The following is an 18,507-nucleotide window of genomic DNA, read 5'->3' on the forward strand; positions in this document are numbered from 1 at the left end:
CGGAAGAGGAAATCAAAGGAAAAGGCAACAGAATTGAAACGGCTACAGAAGATGCAAAAACAAAACCTGCCTTGCACGCACGCACGCACGCACGCACGCACGCAACCCCAAAGCCAACCTTACCCTGCTTTTGTCACACGTCCATCAGGCTCTGCCCTCCCTCGGGCAAAGCCTCCCAAAAATACCACGTTCCACTCGTCGGCGTTCCCCTCCACGGAAGTCTTTAGTAAAAGGCGAAAGGCTTGTGCGTGCTGAAGGGGAACCAGAGTGCCGATTTGAAACGGCCCAAACGGCCTACCCCCAACCCCTCCGTTGGCCCTGACTCACCCGTCCGCGGCGGCGAACCGCATCCTTATCGGGAAAAAAAGGCGCGGAAACGCCACGGGCCTGCGGAGGGGCTCGGCCCGCCCGCCCGCTTGGCTTCTCTTTTATCGCCGCAATTTCTCCATTTCACGGATCGCTTTTTCTCGATTAAGATCCCTACGTGTTTATCGTATGCGCCTTCCAGCCAGTCGACTCCGTGTTGGTGTGGGCTGACACGGCGATAAAAAACTCATTCCGATTGCCTTCCCATTTTTCACCTCGGCCGCTGACTGTCAGCCAGTTCTCTCTCTCTCTCTCTCTCTCTCTCTCTCTCTCTCTCTCTCTCTCTCTCTCTCTCTCTCTCACTCACTCACTCACTCACTCACTCACTCACTCACAGCCCCCCCCCCTTTGAGGTCACTCACCTCACTTTTTTTTTTTTTTTTTTTTTTTTTTTTATATCTAAAAGGGCGGGAAAACGCCACCGGCCGACAGGGCTCCGCCCACACCCCCTTTTTTTCACTAGCTTTTCTCTTTGACACGCTTAGAAAGAGTGCACCCTTCCCGGAGACGCTGCAATACCGGGGCGATGCGCGGAGCGGACGGAGCGAGCCCCTGTTCCGACTCCCTGTTGCAAAAATCCGTTTAATATGTTGTCCTCGCATGGAGGACATATCAGATATTAAACTGATAAGAACAGATACTACACTTGATCTTAGCCAAAAGGCCGAGAAGCGATGACCGCATTATCGGACGCCCCCCGCGCGCGGACCCTCCGTGCACCGGCTGGGCCACTCGGTCGCCACACCAAGAACGGCCGAAACTACGGAAGCGGAAAGCCCAGGCCAGAAGCCGCAGAGGAAGCGGGGACGGAAGCGGAAAGCCCAGGCCAAAAGCCGCAGAGGAAGCGGGGACGGAAGCGGAAAGCCCAGGCCAAAAGCCGCAGAGGAAGCGGGGACGGAAGCGGAAAGCCCAGGCCAAAAGCCGCAGAGGAAGCGGGACGGAAGCGGAAAGCCCAGGCCAAAAGGCAACAGAATTGAAACGGCTACAGAAGAAGCAAAGACAAAAGCCTTACCCGCACGCACGCACGCACGCACGCACGCACGCACGCACGCACGCACCTAACCCCAAAGCCAAGCAGGGACGGAAGCCGAAAGCCAAGGCCAAAAGCCGCAGAAGAAGCGGGGACGGAAGAGGAAATCAAAGGAAAAGGCAACAGAATTGAAACGGCTACAGAAGATGCAAAAACAAAACCTGCCTTGCACGCACGCACGCACGCACGCACGCACGCAACCCCAAAGCCAACCTTACCCTGCTTTTGTCACACGTCCATCAGGCTCTGCCCTCCCTCGGGCAAAGCCTCCCAAAAATACCACGTTCCACTCGTCGGCGTTCCCCTCCACGGAAGTCTTTAGTAAAAGGCGAAAGGCTTGTGCGTGCTGAAGGGGAACCAGAGTGCCGATTTGAAACGGCCCAAACGGCCTACCCCCAACCCCTCCGTTGGCCCTGACTCACCCGTCCGCGGCGGCGAACCGCATCCTTATCGGGAAAAAAAGGCGCGGAAACGCCACGGGCCTGCGGAGGGGCTCGGCCCGCCCGCCCGCTTGGCTTCTCTTTTATCGCCGCAATTTCTCCATTTCACGGATCGCTTTTTCTCGATTAAGATCCCTACGTGTTTATCGTATGCGCCTTCCAGCCAGTCGACTCCGTGTTGGTGTGGGCTGACACGGCGATAAAAAACTCATTCCGATTGCCTTCCCATTTTTCACCTCGGCCGCTGACTGTCAGCCAGTCTCTCTCTCTCTCTCTCTCTCTCTCTCTCTCTCTCTCTCTCTCTCTCTCTCTCTCTCTCTCACTCACTCACTCACTCACTCACTCACTCACTCACAGCCCCCCCCCCTTTGAGGTCACTCACCTCACTTTTTTTTTTTTTTTTTTTTTTTTTTTTATATCTAAAAGGGCGGGAAAACGCCACCGGCCGACAGGGCTCCGCCCACACCCCCTTTTTTTCACTAGCTTTTCTCTTTGACACGCTTAGAAAGAGTGCACCCTTCCCGGAGACGCTGCAATACCGGGGCGATGCGCGGAGCGGACGGAGCGAGCCCCTGTTCCGACTCCCTGTTGCAAAAATCCGTTTAATATGTTGTCCTCGCATGGAGGACATATCAGATATTAAACTGATAAGAACAGATACTACACTTGATCTTAGCCAAAAGGCCGAGAAGCGATGACCGCATTATCGGACGCCCCCCGCGCGCGGACCCTCCGTGCACCGGCTGGGCCACTCGGTCGCCACACCAAGAACGGCCGAAACTACGGAAGCGGAAAGCCCAGGCCAGAAGCCGCAGAGGAAGCGGGGACGGAAGCGGAAAGCCCAGGCCAAAAGCCGCAGAGGAAGCGGGGACGGAAGCGGAAAGCCCAGGCCAAAAGCCGCAGAGGAAGCGGGGACGGAAGCGGAAAGCCCAGGCCAAAAGCCGCAGAGGAAGCGGGACGGAAGCGGAAAGCCCAGGCCAAAAGGCAACAGAATTGAAACGGCTACAGAAGAAGCAAAGACAAAAGCCTTACCCGCACGCACGCACGCACGCACGCACGCACGCACGCACGCACGCACCTAACCCCAAAGCCAAGCAGGGACGGAAGCCGAAAGCCAAGGCCAAAAGCCGCAGAAGAAGCGGGGACGGAAGAGGAAATCAAAGGAAAAGGCAACAGAATTGAAACGGCTACAGAAGATGCAAAAACAAAACCTGCCTTGCACGCACGCACGCACGCACGCACGCACGCAACCCCAAAGCCAACCTTACCCTGCTTTTGTCACACGTCCATCAGGCTCTGCCCTCCCTCGGGCAAAGCCTCCCAAAAATACCACGTTCCACTCGTCGGCGTTCCCCTCCACGGAAGTCTTTAGTAAAAGGCGAAAGGCTTGTGCGTGCTGAAGGGGAACCAGAGTGCCGATTTGAAACGGCCCAAACGGCCTACCCCCAACCCCTCCGTTGGCCCTGACTCACCCGTCCGCGGCGGCGAACCGCATCCTTATCGGGAAAAAAAGGCGCGGAAACGCCACGGGCCTGCGGAGGGGCTCGGCCCGCCCGCCCGCTTGGCTTCTCTTTTATCGCCGCAATTTCTCCATTTCACGGATCGCTTTTTCTCGATTAAGATCCCTACGTGTTTATCGTATGCGCCTTCCAGCCAGTCGACTCCGTGTTGGTGTGGGCTGACACGGCGATAAAAAACTCATTCCGATTGCCTTCCCATTTTTCACCTCGGCCGCTGACTGTCAGCCAGTTCTCTCTCTCTCTCTCTCTCTCTCTCTCTCTCTCTCTCTCTCTCTCTCTCTCTCTCTCTCTCACTCACTCACTCACTCACTCACTCACTCACTCACAGCCCCCCCCCCTTTGAGGTCACTCACCTCACTTTTTTTTTTTTTTTTTTTTTTTTTTTTATATCTAAAAGGGCGGGAAAACGCCACCGGCCGACAGGGCTCCGCCCACACCCCCTTTTTTTCACTAGCTTTTCTCTTTGACACGCTTAGAAAGAGTGCACCCTTCCCGGAGACGCTGCAATACCGGGGCGATGCGCGGAGCGGACGGAGCGAGCCCCTGTTCCGACTCCCTGTTGCAAAAATCCGTTTAATATGTTGTCCTCGCATGGAGGACATATCAGATATTAAACTGATAAGAACAGATACTACACTTGATCTTAGCCAAAAGGCCGAGAAGCGATGACCGCATTATCGGACGCCCCCCGCGCGCGGACCCTCCGTGCACCGGCTGGGCCACTCGGTCGCCACACCAAGAACGGCCGAAACTACGGAAGCGGAAAGCCCAGGCCAGAAGCCGCAGAGGAAGCGGGGACGGAAGCGGAAAGCCCAGGCCAAAAGCCGCAGAGGAAGCGGGGACGGAAGCGGAAAGCCCAGGCCAAAAGCCGCAGAGGAAGCGGGGACGGAAGCGGAAAGCCCAGGCCAAAAGCCGCAGAGGAAGCGGGACGGAAGCGGAAAGCCCAGGCCAAAAGGCAACAGAATTGAAACGGCTACAGAAGAAGCAAAGACAAAAGCCTTACCCGCACGCACGCACGCACGCACGCACGCACGCACGCACGCACGCACCTAACCCCAAAGCCAAGCAGGGACGGAAGCCGAAAGCCAAGGCCAAAAGCCGCAGAAGAAGCGGGGACGGAAGAGGAAATCAAAGGAAAAGGCAACAGAATTGAAACGGCTACAGAAGATGCAAAAACAAAACCTGCCTTGCACGCACGCACGCACGCACGCACGCACGCAACCCCAAAGCCAACCTTACCCTGCTTTTGTCACACGTCCATCAGGCTCTGCCCTCCCTCGGGCAAAGCCTCCCAAAAATACCACGTTCCACTCGTCGGCGTTCCCCTCCACGGAAGTCTTTAGTAAAAGGCGAAAGGCTTGTGCGTGCTGAAGGGGAACCAGAGTGCCGATTTGAAACGGCCCAAACGGCCTACCCCCAACCCCTCCGTTGGCCCTGACTCACCCGTCCGCGGCGGCGAACCGCATCCTTATCGGGAAAAAAAGGCGCGGAAACGCCACGGGCCTGCGGAGGGGCTCGGCCCGCCCGCCCGCTTGGCTTCTCTTTTATCGCCGCAATTTCTCCATTTCACGGATCGCTTTTTCTCGATTAAGATCCCTACGTGTTTATCGTATGCGCCTTCCAGCCAGTCGACTCCGTGTTGGTGTGGGCTGACACGGCGATAAAAAACTCATTCCGATTGCCTTCCCATTTTTCACCTCGGCCGCTGACTGTCAGCCAGTTCTCTCTCTCTCTCTCTCTCTCTCTCTCTCTCTCTCTCTCTCTCTCTCTCTCTCTCTCTCACTCACTCACTCACTCACTCACTCACTCACTCACAGCCCCCCCCCCTTTGAGGTCACTCACCTCACTTTTTTTTTTTTTTTTTTTTTTTTTTTTATATCTAAAAGGGCGGGAAAACGCCACCGGCCGACAGGGCTCCGCCCACACCCCCTTTTTTTCACTAGCTTTTCTCTTTGACACGCTTAGAAAGAGTGCACCCTTCCCGGAGACGCTGCAATACCGGGGCGATGCGCGGAGCGGACGGAGCGAGCCCCTGTTCCGACTCCCTGTTGCAAAAATCCGTTTAATATGTTGTCCTCGCATGGAGGACATATCAGATATTAAACTGATAAGAACAGATACTACACTTGATCTTAGCCAAAAGGCCGAGAAGCGATGACCGCATTATCGGACGCCCCCCGCGCGCGGACCCTCCGTGCACCGGCTGGGCCACTCGGTCGCCACACCAAGAACGGCCGAAACTACGGAAGCGGAAAGCCCAGGCCAGAAGCCGCAGAGGAAGCGGGGACGGAAGCGGAAAGCCCAGGCCAAAAGCCGCAGAGGAAGCGGGGACGGAAGCGGAAAGCCCAGGCCAAAAGCCGCAGAGGAAGCGGGGACGGAAGCGGAAAGCCCAGGCCAAAAGCCGCAGAGGAAGCGGGACGGAAGCGGAAAGCCCAGGCCAAAAGGCAACAGAATTGAAACGGCTACAGAAGAAGCAAAGACAAAAGCCTTACCCGCACGCACGCACGCACGCACGCACGCACGCACGCACGCACGCACCTAACCCCAAAGCCAAGCAGGGACGGAAGCCGAAAGCCAAGGCCAAAAGCCGCAGAAGAAGCGGGGACGGAAGAGGAAATCAAAGGAAAAGGCAACAGAATTGAAACGGCTACAGAAGATGCAAAAACAAAACCTGCCTTGCACGCACGCACGCACGCACGCACGCACGCAACCCCAAAGCCAACCTTACCCTGCTTTTGTCACACGTCCATCAGGCTCTGCCCTCCCTCGGGCAAAGCCTCCCAAAAATACCACGTTCCACTCGTCGGCGTTCCCCTCCACGGAAGTCTTTAGTAAAAGGCGAAAGGCTTGTGCGTGCTGAAGGGGAACCAGAGTGCCGATTTGAAACGGCCCAAACGGCCTACCCCCAACCCCTCCGTTGGCCCTGACTCACCCGTCCGCGGCGGCGAACCGCATCCTTATCGGGAAAAAAAGGCGCGGAAACGCCACGGGCCTGCGGAGGGGCTCGGCCCGCCCGCCCGCTTGGCTTCTCTTTTATCGCCGCAATTTCTCCATTTCACGGATCGCTTTTTCTCGATTAAGATCCCTACGTGTTTATCGTATGCGCCTTCCAGCCAGTCGACTCCGTGTTGGTGTGGGCTGACACGGCGATAAAAAACTCATTCCGATTGCCTTCCCATTTTTCACCTCGGCCGCTGACTGTCAGCCAGTTCTCTCTCTCTCTCTCTCTCTCTCTCTCTCTCTCTCTCTCTCTCTCTCTCTCTCTCTCTCTCACTCACTCACTCACTCACTCACTCACTCACTCACAGCCCCCCCCCCTTTGAGGTCACTCACCTCACTTTTTTTTTTTTTTTTTTTTTTTTTTTTATATCTAAAAGGGCGGGAAAACGCCACCGGCCGACAGGGCTCCGCCCACACCCCCTTTTTTTCACTAGCTTTTCTCTTTGACACGCTTAGAAAGAGTGCACCCTTCCCGGAGACGCTGCAATACCGGGGCGATGCGCGGAGCGGACGGAGCGAGCCCCTGTTCCGACTCCCTGTTGCAAAAATCCGTTTAATATGTTGTCCTCGCATGGAGGACATATCAGATATTAAACTGATAAGAACAGATACTACACTTGATCTTAGCCAAAAGGCCGAGAAGCGATGACCGCATTATCGGACGCCCCCCGCGCGCGGACCCTCCGTGCACCGGCTGGGCCACTCGGTCGCCACACCAAGAACGGCCGAAACTACGGAAGCGGAAAGCCCAGGCCAGAAGCCGCAGAGGAAGCGGGGACGGAAGCGGAAAGCCCAGGCCAAAAGCCGCAGAGGAAGCGGGGACGGAAGCGGAAAGCCCAGGCCAAAAGCCGCAGAGGAAGCGGGGACGGAAGCGGAAAGCCCAGGCCAAAAGCCGCAGAGGAAGCGGGACGGAAGCGGAAAGCCCAGGCCAAAAGGCAACAGAATTGAAACGGCTACAGAAGAAGCAAAGACAAAAGCCTTACCCGCACGCACGCACGCACGCACGCACGCACGCACGCACGCACGCACCTAACCCCAAAGCCAAGCAGGGACGGAAGCCGAAAGCCAAGGCCAAAAGCCGCAGAAGAAGCGGGGACGGAAGAGGAAATCAAAGGAAAAGGCAACAGAATTGAAACGGCTACAGAAGATGCAAAAACAAAACCTGCCTTGCACGCACGCACGCACGCACGCACGCACGCAACCCCAAAGCCAACCTTACCCTGCTTTTGTCACACGTCCATCAGGCTCTGCCCTCCCTCGGGCAAAGCCTCCCAAAAATACCACGTTCCACTCGTCGGCGTTCCCCTCCACGGAAGTCTTTAGTAAAAGGCGAAAGGCTTGTGCGTGCTGAAGGGGAACCAGAGTGCCGATTTGAAACGGCCCAAACGGCCTACCCCCAACCCCTCCGTTGGCCCTGACTCACCCGTCCGCGGCGGCGAACCGCATCCTTATCGGGAAAAAAAGGCGCGGAAACGCCACGGGCCTGCGGAGGGGCTCGGCCCGCCCGCCCGCTTGGCTTCTCTTTTATCGCCGCAATTTCTCCATTTCACGGATCGCTTTTTCTCGATTAAGATCCCTACGTGTTTATCGTATGCGCCTTCCAGCCAGTCGACTCCGTGTTGGTGTGGGCTGACACGGCGATAAAAAACTCATTCCGATTGCCTTCCCATTTTTCACCTCGGCCGCTGACTGTCAGCCAGTTCTCTCTCTCTCTCTCTCTCTCTCTCTCTCTCTCTCTCTCTCTCTCTCTCTCTCTCTCACTCACTCACTCACTCACTCACTCACTCACTCACTCACTCACAGCCCCCCCCCCTTTGAGGTCACTCACCTCACTTTTTTTTTTTTTTTTTTTTTATATCTAAAAGGGCGGGAAAACGCCACCGGCCGACAGGGCTCCGCCCACACCCCCTTTTTTTCACTAGCTTTTCTCTTTGACACGCTTAGAAAGAGTGCACCCTTCCCGGAGACGCTGCAATACCGGGGCGATGCGCGGAGCGGACGGAGCGAGCCCCTGTTCCGACTCCCTGTTGCAAAAATCCGTTTAATATGTTGTCCTCGCATGGAGGACATATCAGATATTAAACTGATAAGAACAGATACTACACTTGATCTTAGCCAAAAGGCCGAGAAGCGATGACCGCATTATCGGACGCCCCCCGCGCGCGGACCCTCCGTGCACCGGCTGGGCCACTCGGTCGCCACACCAAGAACGGCCGAAACTACGGAAGCGGAAAGCCCAGGCCAGAAGCCGCAGAGGAAGCGGGGACGGAAGCGGAAAGCCCAGGCCAAAAGCCGCAGAGGAAGCGGGGACGGAAGCGGAAAGCCCAGGCCAAAAGCCGCAGAGGAAGCGGGGACGGAAGCGGAAAGCCCAGGCCAAAAGCCGCAGAGGAAGCGGGACGGAAGCGGAAAGCCCAGGCCAAAAGGCAACAGAATTGAAACGGCTACAGAAGAAGCAAAGACAAAAGCCTTACCCGCACGCACGCACGCACGCACGCACGCACGCACGCACGCACGCACCTAACCCCAAAGCCAAGCAGGGACGGAAGCCGAAAGCCAAGGCCAAAAGCCGCAGAAGAAGCGGGGACGGAAGAGGAAATCAAAGGAAAAGGCAACAGAATTGAAACGGCTACAGAAGATGCAAAAACAAAACCTGCCTTGCACGCACGCACGCACGCACGCACGCACGCAACCCCAAAGCCAACCTTACCCTGCTTTTGTCACACGTCCATCAGGCTCTGCCCTCCCTCGGGCAAAGCCTCCCAAAAATACCACGTTCCACTCGTCGGCGTTCCCCTCCACGGAAGTCTTTAGTAAAAGGCGAAAGGCTTGTGCGTGCTGAAGGGGAACCAGAGTGCCGATTTGAAACGGCCCAAACGGCCTACCCCCAACCCCTCCGTTGGCCCTGACTCACCCGTCCGCGGCGGCGAACCGCATCCTTATCGGGAAAAAAAGGCGCGGAAACGCCACGGGCCTGCGGAGGGGCTCGGCCCGCCCGCCCGCTTGGCTTCTCTTTTATCGCCGCAATTTCTCCATTTCACGGATCGCTTTTTCTCGATTAAGATCCCTACGTGTTTATCGTATGCGCCTTCCAGCCAGTCGACTCCGTGTTGGTGTGGGCTGACACGGCGATAAAAAACTCATTCCGATTGCCTTCCCATTTTTCACCTCGGCCGCTGACTGTCAGCCAGTTCTCTCTCTCTCTCTCTCTCTCTCTCTCTCTCTCTCTCTCTCTCTCTCTCTCTCTCTCTCACTCACTCACTCACTCACTCACTCACTCACTCACAGCCCCCCCCCCTTTGAGGTCACTCACCTCACTTTTTTTTTTTTTTTTTTTTTTTTTTTTATATCTAAAAGGGCGGGAAAACGCCACCGGCCGACAGGGCTCCGCCCACACCCCCTTTTTTTCACTAGCTTTTCTCTTTGACACGCTTAGAAAGAGTGCACCCTTCCCGGAGACGCTGCAATACCGGGGCGATGCGCGGAGCGGACGGAGCGAGCCCCTGTTCCGACTCCCTGTTGCAAAAATCCGTTTAATATGTTGTCCTCGCATGGAGGACATATCAGATATTAAACTGATAAGAACAGATACTACACTTGATCTTAGCCAAAAGGCCGAGAAGCGATGACCGCATTATCGGACGCCCCCCGCGCGCGGACCCTCCGTGCACCGGCTGGGCCACTCGGTCGCCACACCAAGAACGGCCGAAACTACGGAAGCGGAAAGCCCAGGCCAGAAGCCGCAGAGGAAGCGGGGACGGAAGCGGAAAGCCCAGGCCAAAAGCCGCAGAGGAAGCGGGGACGGAAGCGGAAAGCCCAGGCCAAAAGCCGCAGAGGAAGCGGGGACGGAAGCGGAAAGCCCAGGCCAAAAGCCGCAGAGGAAGCGGGACGGAAGCGGAAAGCCCAGGCCAAAAGGCAACAGAATTGAAACGGCTACAGAAGAAGCAAAGACAAAAGCCTTACCCGCACGCACGCACGCACGCACGCACGCACGCACGCACGCACGCACCTAACCCCAAAGCCAAGCAGGGACGGAAGCCGAAAGCCAAGGCCAAAAGCCGCAGAAGAAGCGGGGACGGAAGAGGAAATCAAAGGAAAAGGCAACAGAATTGAAACGGCTACAGAAGATGCAAAAACAAAACCTGCCTTGCACGCACGCACGCACGCACGCACGCACGCAACCCCAAAGCCAACCTTACCCTGCTTTTGTCACACGTCCATCAGGCTCTGCCCTCCCTCGGGCAAAGCCTCCCAAAAATACCACGTTCCACTCGTCGGCGTTCCCCTCCACGGAAGTCTTTAGTAAAAGGCGAAAGGCTTGTGCGTGCTGAAGGGGAACCAGAGTGCCGATTTGAAACGGCCCAAACGGCCTACCCCCAACCCCTCCGTTGGCCCTGACTCACCCGTCCGCGGCGGCGAACCGCATCCTTATCGGGAAAAAAAGGCGCGGAAACGCCACGGGCCTGCGGAGGGGCTCGGCCCGCCCGCCCGCTTGGCTTCTCTTTTATCGCCGCAATTTCTCCATTTCACGGATCGCTTTTTCTCGATTAAGATCCCTACGTGTTTATCGTATGCGCCTTCCAGCCAGTCGACTCCGTGTTGGTGTGGGCTGACACGGCGATAAAAAACTCATTCCGATTGCCTTCCCATTTTTCACCTCGGCCGCTGACTGTCAGCCAGTTCTCTCTCTCTCTCTCTCTCTCTCTCTCTCTCTCTCTCTCTCTCTCTCTCTCTCTCTCTCTCACTCACTCACTCACTCACTCACTCACTCACTCACAGCCCCCCCCCCTTTGAGGTCACTCACCTCACTTTTTTTTTTTTTTTTTTTTTTTTTTTTATATCTAAAAGGGCGGGAAAACGCCACCGGCCGACAGGGCTCCGCCCACACCCCCTTTTTTTCACTAGCTTTTCTCTTTGACACGCTTAGAAAGAGTGCACCCTTCCCGGAGACGCTGCAATACCGGGGCGATGCGCGGAGCGGACGGAGCGAGCCCCTGTTCCGACTCCCTGTTGCAAAAATCCGTTTAATATGTTGTCCTCGCATGGAGGACATATCAGATATTAAACTGATAAGAACAGATACTACACTTGATCTTAGCCAAAAGGCCGAGAAGCGATGACCGCATTATCGGACGCCCCCCGCGCGCGGACCCTCCGTGCACCGGCTGGGCCACTCGGTCGCCACACCAAGAACGGCCGAAACTACGGAAGCGGAAAGCCCAGGCCAGAAGCCGCAGAGGAAGCGGGGACGGAAGCGGAAAGCCCAGGCCAAAAGCCGCAGAGGAAGCGGGGACGGAAGCGGAAAGCCCAGGCCAAAAGCCGCAGAGGAAGCGGGGACGGAAGCGGAAAGCCCAGGCCAAAAGCCGCAGAGGAAGCGGGACGGAAGCGGAAAGCCCAGGCCAAAAGGCAACAGAATTGAAACGGCTACAGAAGAAGCAAAGACAAAAGCCTTACGCACGCACGCACGCACGCACGCACGCACGCACGCACGCACGCACCTAACCCCAAAGCCAAGCAGGGACGGAAGCCGAAAGCCAAGGCCAAAAGCCGCAGAAGAAGCGGGGACGGAAGAGGAAATCAAAGGAAAAGGCAACAGAATTGAAACGGCTACAGAAGATGCAAAAACAAAACCTGCCTTGCACGCACGCACGCACGCACGCACGCACGCAACCCCAAAGCCAACCTTACCCTGCTTTTGTCACACGTCCATCAGGCTCTGCCCTCCCTCGGGCAAAGCCTCCCAAAAATACCACGTTCCACTCGTCGGCGTTCCCCTCCACGGAAGTCTTTAGTAAAAGGCGAAAGGCTTGTGCGTGCTGAAGGGGAACCAGAGTGCCGATTTGAAACGGCCCAAACGGCCTACCCCCAACCCCTCCGTTGGCCCTGACTCACCCGTCCGCGGCGGCGAACCGCATCCTTATCGGGAAAAAAAGGCGCGGAAACGCCACGGGCCTGCGGAGGGGCTCGGCCCGCCCGCCCGCTTGGCTTCTCTTTTATCGCCGCAATTTCTCCATTTCACGGATCGCTTTTTCTCGATTAAGATCCCTACGTGTTTATCGTATGCGCCTTCCAGCCAGTCGACTCCGTGTTGGTGTGGGCTGACACGGCGATAAAAAACTCATTCCGATTGCCTTCCCATTTTTCACCTCGGCCGCTGACTGTCAGCCAGTTCTCTCTCTCTCTCTCTCTCTCTCTCTCTCTCTCTCTCTCTCTCTCTCTCTCTCTCTCACTCACTCACTCACTCACTCACTCACTCACTCACTCACTCACAGCCCCCCCCCCTTTGAGGTCACTCACCTCACTTTTTTTTTTTTTTTTTTTTTATATCTAAAAGGGCGGGAAAACGCCACCGGCCGACAGGGCTCCGCCCACACCCCCTTTTTTTCACTAGCTTTTCTCTTTGACACGCTTAGAAAGAGTGCACCCTTCCCGGAGACGCTGCAATACCGGGGCGATGCGCGGAGCGGACGGAGCGAGCCCCTGTTCCGACTCCCTGTTGCAAAAATCCGTTTAATATGTTGTCCTCGCATGGAGGACATATCAGATATTAAACTGATAAGAACAGATACTACACTTGATCTTAGCCAAAAGGCCGAGAAGCGATGACCGCATTATCGGACGCCCCCCGCGCGCGGACCCTCCGTGCACCGGCTGGGCCACTCGGTCGCCACACCAAGAACGGCCGAAACTACGGAAGCGGAAAGCCCAGGCCAGAAGCCGCAGAGGAAGCGGGGACGGAAGCGGAAAGCCCAGGCCAAAAGCCGCAGAGGAAGCGGGGACGGAAGCGGAAAGCCCAGGCCAAAAGCCGCAGAGGAAGCGGGGACGGAAGCGGAAAGCCCAGGCCAAAAGCCGCAGAGGAAGCGGGACGGAAGCGGAAAGCCCAGGCCAAAAGGCAACAGAATTGAAACGGCTACAGAAGAAGCAAAGACAAAAGCCTTACCCGCACGCACGCACGCACGCACGCACGCACGCACGCACGCACCTAACCCCAAAGCCAAGCAGGGACGGAAGCCGAAAGCCAAGGCCAAAAGCCGCAGAAGAAGCGGGGACGGAAGAGGAAATCAAAGGAAAAGGCAACAGAATTGAAACGGCTACAGAAGATGCAAAAACAAAACCTGCCTTGCACGCACGCACGCACGCACGCACGCACGCAACCCCAAAGCCAACCTTACCCTGCTTTTGTCACACGTCCATCAGGCTCTGCCCTCCCTCGGGCAAAGCCTCCCAAAAATACCACGTTCCACTCGTCGGCGTTCCCCTCCACGGAAGTCTTTAGTAAAAGGCGAAAGGCTTGTGCGTGCTGAAGGGGAACCAGAGTGCCGATTTGAAACGGCCCAAACGGCCTACCCCCAACCCCTCCGTTGGCCCTGACTCACCCGTCCGCGGCGGCGAACCGCATCCTTATCGGGAAAAAAAGGCGCGGAAACGCCACGGGCCTGCGGAGGGGCTCGGCCCGCCCGCCCGCTTGGCTTCTCTTTTATCGCCGCAATTTCTCCATTTCACGGATCGCTTTTTCTCGATTAAGATCCCTACGTGTTTATCGTATGCGCCTTCCAGCCAGTCGACTCCGTGTTGGTGTGGGCTGACACGGCGATAAAAAACTCATTCCGATTGCCTTCCCATTTTTCACCTCGGCCGCTGACTGTCAGCCAGTTCTCTCTCTCTCTCTCTCTCTCTCTCTCTCTCTCTCTCTCTCTCTCTCTCTCTCTCTCTCTCACTCACTCACTCACTCACTCACTCACTCACTCACAGCCCAGCCCCCCCCCCTTTGAGGTCACTCACCTCACTTTTTTTTTTTTTTTTTTTTTTTTTTTTATATCTAAAAGGGCGGGAAAACGCCACCGGCCGACAGGGCTCCGCCCACACCCCCTTTTTTTCACTAGCTTTTCTCTTTGACACGCTTAGAAAGAGTGCACCCTTCCCGGAGACGCTGCAATACCGGGGCGATGCGCGGAGCGGACGGAGCGAGCCCCTGTTCCGACTCCCTGTTGCAAAAATCCGTTTAATATGTTGTCCTCGCATGGAGGACATATCAGATATTAAACTGATAAGAACAGATACTACACTTGATCTTAGCCAAAAGGCCGAGAAGCGATGACCGCATTATCGGACGCCCCCCGCGCGCGGACCCTCCGTGCACCGGCTGGGCCACTCGGTCGCCACACCAAGAACGGCCGAAACTACGGAAGCGGAAAGCCCAGGCCAGAAGCCGCAGAGGAAGCGGGGACGGAAGCGGAAAGCCCAGGCCAAAAGCCGCAGAGGAAGCGGGGACGGAAGCGGAAAGCCCAGGCCAAAAGCCGCAGAGGAAGCGGGGACGGAAGCGGAAAGCCCAGGCCAAAAGCCGCAGAGGAAGCGGGACGGAAGCGGAAAGCCCAGGCCAAAAGGCAACAGAATTGAAACGGCTACAGAAGAAGCAAAGACAAAAGCCTTACGCACGCACGCACGCACGCACGCACGCACGCACGCACGCACCTAACCCCAAAGCCAAGCAGGGACGGAAGCCGAAAGCCAAGGCCAAAAGCCGCAGAAGAAGCGGGGACGGAAGAGGAAATCAAAGGAAAAGGCAACAGAATTGAAACGGCTACAGAAGATGCAAAAACAAAACCTGCCTTGCACGCACGCACGCACGCACGCACGCACGCAACCCCAAAGCCAACCTTACCCTGCTTTTGTCACACGTCCATCAGGCTCTGCCCTCCCTCGGGCAAAGCCTCCCAAAAATACCACGTTCCACTCGTCGGCGTTCCCCTCCACGGAAGTCTTTAGTAAAAGGCGAAAGGCTTGTGCGTGCTGAAGGGGAACCAGAGTGCCGATTTGAAACGGCCCAAACGGCCTACCCCCAACCCCTCCGTTGGCCCTGACTCACCCGTCCGCGGCGGCGAACCGCATCCTTATCGGGAAAAAAAGGCGCGGAAACGCCACGGGCCTGCGGAGGGGCTCGGCCCGCCCGCCCGCTTGGCTTCTCTTTTATCGCCGCAATTTCTCCATTTCACGGATCGCTTTTTCTCGATTAAGATCCCTACGTGTTTATCGTATGCGCCTTCCAGCCAGTCGACTCCGTGTTGGTGTGGGCTGACACGGCGATAAAAAACTCATTCCGATTGCCTTCCCATTTTTCACCTCGGCCGCTGACTGTCAGCCAGTCTCTCTCTCTCTCTCTCTCTCTCTCTCTCTCTCTCTCTCTCTCTCTCTCTCTCTCTCTCTCACTCACTCACTCACTCACTCACTCACTCACTCACAGCCCCCCCCCCTTTGAGGTCACTCACCTCACTTTTTTTTTTTTTTTTTTTTTTTTTTTTATATCTAAAAGGGCGGGAAAACGCCACCGGCCGACAGGGCTCCGCCCACACCCCCTTTTTTTCACTAGCTTTTCTCTTTGACACGCTTAGAAAGAGTGCACCCTTCCCGGAGACGCTGCAATACCGGGGCGATGCGCGGAGCGGACGGAGCGAGCCCCTGTTCCGACTCCCTGTTGCAAAAATCCGTTTAATATGTTGTCCTCGCATGGAGGACATATCAGATATTAAACTGATAAGAACAGATACTACACTTGATCTTAGCCAAAAGGCCGAGAAGCGATGACCGCATTATCGGACGCCCCCCGCGCGCGGACCCTCCGTGCACCGGCTGGGCCACTCGGTCGCCACACCAAGAACGGCCGAAACTACGGAAGCGGAAAGCCCAGGCCAGAAGCCGCAGAGGAAGCGGGGACGGAAGCGGAAAGCCCAGGCCAAAAGCCGCAGAGGAAGCGGGGACGGAAGCGGAAAGCCCAGGCCAAAAGCCGCAGAGGAAGCGGGGACGGAAGCGGAAAGCCCAGGCCAAAAGCCGCAGAGGAAGCGGGACGGAAGCGGAAAGCCCAGGCCAAAAGGCAACAGAATTGAAACGGCTACAGAAGAAGCAAAGACAAAAGCCTTACCCGCACGCACGCACGCACGCACGCACGCACGCACGCACCTAACCCCAAAGCCAAGCAGGGACGGAAGCCGAAAGCCAAGGCCAAAAGCCGCAGAAGAAGCGGGGACGGAAGAGGAAATCAAAGGAAAAGGCAACAGAATTGAAACGGCTACAGAAGATGCAAAAACAAAACCTGCCTTGCACGCACGCACGCACGCACGCACGCACGCAACCCCAAAGCCAACCTTACCCTGCTTTTGTCACACGTCCATCAGGCTCTGCCCTCCCTCGGGCAAAGCCTCCCAAAAATACCACGTTCCACTCGTCGGCGTTCCCCTCCACGGAAGTCTTTAGTAAAAGGCGAAAGGCTTGTGCGTGCTGAAGGGGAACCAGAGTGCCGATTTGAAACGGCCCAAACGGCCTACCCCCAACCCCTCCGTTGGCCCTGACTCACCCGTCCGCGGCGGCGAACCGCATCCTTATCGGGAAAAAAAGGCGCGGAAACGCCACGGGCCTGCGGAGGGGCTCGGCCCGCCCGCCCGCTTGGCTTCTCTTTTATCGCCGCAATTTCTCCATTTCACGGATCGCTTTTTCTCGATTAAGATCCCTACGTGTTTATCGTATGCGCCTTCCAGCCAGTCGACTCCGTGTTGGTGTGGGCTGACACGGCGATAAAAAACTCATTCCGATTGCCTTCCCATTTTTCACCTCGGCCGCTGACTGTCAGCCAGTTCTCTCTCTCTCTCTCTCTCTCTCTCTCTCTCTCTCTCTCTCTCTCTCTCTCTCTCTCTCTCACTCACTCACTCACTCACTCACTCACTCACTCACAGCCCCCCCCCCTTTGAGGTCACTCACCTCACTTTTTTTTTTTTTTTTTTTTTTTTTTTTATATCTAAAAGGGCGGGAAAACGCCACCGGCCGACAGGGCTCCGCCCACACCCCCTTTTTTTCACTAGCTTTTCTCTTTGACACGCTTAGAAAGAGTGCACCCTTCCCGGAGACGCTGCAATACCGGGGCGATGCGCGGAGCGGACGGAGCGAGCCCCTGTTCCGACTCCCTGTTGCAAAAATCCGTTTAATATGTTGTCCTCGCATGGAGGACATATCAGATATTAAACTGATAAGAACAGATACTACACTTGATCTTAGCCAAAAGGCCGAGAAGCGATGACCGCATTATCGGACGCCCCCCGCGCGCGGACCCTCCGTGCACCGGCTGGGCCACTCGGTCGCCACACCAAGAACGGCCGAAACTACGGAAGCGGAAAGCCCAGGCCAGAAGCCGCAGAGGAAGCGGGGACGGAAGCGGAAAGCCCAGGCCAAAAGCCGCAGAGGAAGCGGGGACGGAAGCGGAAAGCCCAGGCCAAAAGCCGCAGAGGAAGCGGGGACGGAAGCGGAAAGCCCAGGCCAAAAGCCGCAGAGGAAGCGGGACGGAAGCGGAAAGCCCAGGCCAAAAGGCAACAGAATTGAAACGGCTACAGAAGAAGCAAAGACAAAAGCCTTACGCACGCACGCACGCACGCACGCACGCACGCACGCACCTAACCCCAAAGCCAAGCAGGGACGGAAGCCGAAAGCCAAGGCCAAAAGCCGCAGAAGAAGCGGGGACGGAAGAGGAAATCAAAGGAAAAGGCAACAGAATTGAAACGGCTACAGAAGATGCAAAAACAAAACCTGCCTTGCACGCACGCACGCACGCACGCACGCACGCAACCCCAAAGCCAACCTTACCCTGCTTTTGTCACACGTCCATCAGGCTCTGCCCTCCCTCGGGCAAAGCCTCCCAAAAATACCACGTTCCACTCGTCGGCGTTCCCCTCCACGGAAGTCTTTAGTAAAAGGCGAAAGGCTTGTGCGTGCTGAAGGGGAACCAGAGTGCCGATTTGAAACGGCCCAAACGGCCTACCCCCAACCCCTCCGTTGGCCCTGACTCACCCGTCCGCGGCGGCGAACCGCATCCTTATCGGGAAAAAAAGGCGCGGAAACGCCACGGGCCTGCGGAGGGGCTCGGCCCGCCCGCCCGCTTGGCTTCTCTTTTATCGCCGCAATTTCTCCATTTCACGGATCGCTTTTTCTCGATTAAGATCCCTACGTGTTTATCGTATGCGCCTTCCAGCCAGTCGACTCCGTGTTGGTGTGGGCTGACACGGCGATAAAAAACTCATTCCGATTGCCTTCCCATTTTTCACCTCGGCCGCTGACTGTCAGCCAGTTCTCTCTCTCTCTCTCTCTCTCTCTCTCTCTCTCTCTCTCTCTCTCT

General features: G+C 56.6%; 25 non-coding genes across 25 annotated transcripts; all 25 read right to left on the minus strand.

Annotated features, from left to right (window-relative positions):
* Positions 1 to 153: 153 nt before the first annotated feature.
* LOC134013308 (U5 spliceosomal RNA) lies at positions 154 to 271 on the minus strand. Its single transcript, XR_009928798.1, has one exon. It is a non-coding gene; the product is annotated as a U5 spliceosomal RNA (small nuclear RNA).
* A 580-nt stretch (positions 272 to 851) lies between these two features.
* Positions 852 to 1,042, minus strand: LOC134013406 (U2 spliceosomal RNA). The gene has a single exon (XR_009928895.1). It is a non-coding gene; the product is annotated as a U2 spliceosomal RNA (small nuclear RNA).
* A 602-nt stretch (positions 1,043 to 1,644) lies between these two features.
* On the minus strand, positions 1,645 to 1,762 carry LOC134013309 (U5 spliceosomal RNA). The gene has a single exon (XR_009928799.1). It is a non-coding gene; the product is annotated as a U5 spliceosomal RNA (small nuclear RNA).
* Positions 1,763 to 2,341: 579 nt separating this feature from the next.
* LOC134013418 (U2 spliceosomal RNA) lies at positions 2,342 to 2,532 on the minus strand. Its single transcript, XR_009928906.1, has one exon. It is a non-coding gene; the product is annotated as a U2 spliceosomal RNA (small nuclear RNA).
* A 602-nt stretch (positions 2,533 to 3,134) lies between these two features.
* Positions 3,135 to 3,252, minus strand: LOC134013310 (U5 spliceosomal RNA). Its single transcript, XR_009928800.1, has one exon. It is a non-coding gene; the product is annotated as a U5 spliceosomal RNA (small nuclear RNA).
* Positions 3,253 to 3,832: 580 nt separating this feature from the next.
* Positions 3,833 to 4,023, minus strand: LOC134013429 (U2 spliceosomal RNA). Its single transcript, XR_009928917.1, has one exon. It is a non-coding gene; the product is annotated as a U2 spliceosomal RNA (small nuclear RNA).
* Positions 4,024 to 4,625: 602 nt separating this feature from the next.
* Positions 4,626 to 4,743, minus strand: LOC134013311 (U5 spliceosomal RNA). The gene has a single exon (XR_009928801.1). It is a non-coding gene; the product is annotated as a U5 spliceosomal RNA (small nuclear RNA).
* A 578-nt stretch (positions 4,744 to 5,321) lies between these two features.
* Positions 5,322 to 5,512, minus strand: LOC134013440 (U2 spliceosomal RNA). The gene has a single exon (XR_009928928.1). It is a non-coding gene; the product is annotated as a U2 spliceosomal RNA (small nuclear RNA).
* A 602-nt stretch (positions 5,513 to 6,114) lies between these two features.
* On the minus strand, positions 6,115 to 6,232 carry LOC134013312 (U5 spliceosomal RNA). The gene has a single exon (XR_009928802.1). It is a non-coding gene; the product is annotated as a U5 spliceosomal RNA (small nuclear RNA).
* A 580-nt stretch (positions 6,233 to 6,812) lies between these two features.
* On the minus strand, positions 6,813 to 7,003 carry LOC134013446 (U2 spliceosomal RNA). Its single transcript, XR_009928934.1, has one exon. It is a non-coding gene; the product is annotated as a U2 spliceosomal RNA (small nuclear RNA).
* Positions 7,004 to 7,605: 602 nt separating this feature from the next.
* LOC134013313 (U5 spliceosomal RNA) lies at positions 7,606 to 7,723 on the minus strand. The gene has a single exon (XR_009928803.1). It is a non-coding gene; the product is annotated as a U5 spliceosomal RNA (small nuclear RNA).
* Positions 7,724 to 8,300: 577 nt separating this feature from the next.
* LOC134013447 (U2 spliceosomal RNA) lies at positions 8,301 to 8,491 on the minus strand. Its single transcript, XR_009928935.1, has one exon. It is a non-coding gene; the product is annotated as a U2 spliceosomal RNA (small nuclear RNA).
* Positions 8,492 to 9,093: 602 nt separating this feature from the next.
* Positions 9,094 to 9,211, minus strand: LOC134013314 (U5 spliceosomal RNA). The gene has a single exon (XR_009928804.1). It is a non-coding gene; the product is annotated as a U5 spliceosomal RNA (small nuclear RNA).
* A 578-nt stretch (positions 9,212 to 9,789) lies between these two features.
* On the minus strand, positions 9,790 to 9,980 carry LOC134013448 (U2 spliceosomal RNA). The gene has a single exon (XR_009928936.1). It is a non-coding gene; the product is annotated as a U2 spliceosomal RNA (small nuclear RNA).
* Positions 9,981 to 10,582: 602 nt separating this feature from the next.
* LOC134013315 (U5 spliceosomal RNA) lies at positions 10,583 to 10,700 on the minus strand. The gene has a single exon (XR_009928805.1). It is a non-coding gene; the product is annotated as a U5 spliceosomal RNA (small nuclear RNA).
* A 580-nt stretch (positions 10,701 to 11,280) lies between these two features.
* On the minus strand, positions 11,281 to 11,471 carry LOC134013449 (U2 spliceosomal RNA). Its single transcript, XR_009928937.1, has one exon. It is a non-coding gene; the product is annotated as a U2 spliceosomal RNA (small nuclear RNA).
* Positions 11,472 to 12,071: 600 nt separating this feature from the next.
* Positions 12,072 to 12,189, minus strand: LOC134013317 (U5 spliceosomal RNA). The gene has a single exon (XR_009928807.1). It is a non-coding gene; the product is annotated as a U5 spliceosomal RNA (small nuclear RNA).
* A 577-nt stretch (positions 12,190 to 12,766) lies between these two features.
* On the minus strand, positions 12,767 to 12,957 carry LOC134013450 (U2 spliceosomal RNA). The gene has a single exon (XR_009928938.1). It is a non-coding gene; the product is annotated as a U2 spliceosomal RNA (small nuclear RNA).
* A 598-nt stretch (positions 12,958 to 13,555) lies between these two features.
* Positions 13,556 to 13,673, minus strand: LOC134013318 (U5 spliceosomal RNA). The gene has a single exon (XR_009928808.1). It is a non-coding gene; the product is annotated as a U5 spliceosomal RNA (small nuclear RNA).
* A 585-nt stretch (positions 13,674 to 14,258) lies between these two features.
* LOC134013452 (U2 spliceosomal RNA) lies at positions 14,259 to 14,449 on the minus strand. The gene has a single exon (XR_009928940.1). It is a non-coding gene; the product is annotated as a U2 spliceosomal RNA (small nuclear RNA).
* Positions 14,450 to 15,045: 596 nt separating this feature from the next.
* On the minus strand, positions 15,046 to 15,163 carry LOC134013319 (U5 spliceosomal RNA). Its single transcript, XR_009928809.1, has one exon. It is a non-coding gene; the product is annotated as a U5 spliceosomal RNA (small nuclear RNA).
* Positions 15,164 to 15,742: 579 nt separating this feature from the next.
* On the minus strand, positions 15,743 to 15,933 carry LOC134013453 (U2 spliceosomal RNA). Its single transcript, XR_009928941.1, has one exon. It is a non-coding gene; the product is annotated as a U2 spliceosomal RNA (small nuclear RNA).
* A 594-nt stretch (positions 15,934 to 16,527) lies between these two features.
* Positions 16,528 to 16,645, minus strand: LOC134013320 (U5 spliceosomal RNA). The gene has a single exon (XR_009928810.1). It is a non-coding gene; the product is annotated as a U5 spliceosomal RNA (small nuclear RNA).
* A 580-nt stretch (positions 16,646 to 17,225) lies between these two features.
* Positions 17,226 to 17,416, minus strand: LOC134013454 (U2 spliceosomal RNA). Its single transcript, XR_009928942.1, has one exon. It is a non-coding gene; the product is annotated as a U2 spliceosomal RNA (small nuclear RNA).
* Positions 17,417 to 18,008: 592 nt separating this feature from the next.
* LOC134013321 (U5 spliceosomal RNA) lies at positions 18,009 to 18,126 on the minus strand. The gene has a single exon (XR_009928811.1). It is a non-coding gene; the product is annotated as a U5 spliceosomal RNA (small nuclear RNA).
* Positions 18,127 to 18,507: the final 381 nt, after the last annotated feature.

The sequence above is a fragment of the Osmerus eperlanus genome, chromosome 26, assembly GCF_963692335.1.
Source record: "Osmerus eperlanus chromosome 26, fOsmEpe2.1, whole genome shotgun sequence".
NCBI classification, from domain to species: domain Eukaryota; kingdom Metazoa; phylum Chordata; class Actinopteri; order Osmeriformes; family Osmeridae; genus Osmerus; species Osmerus eperlanus.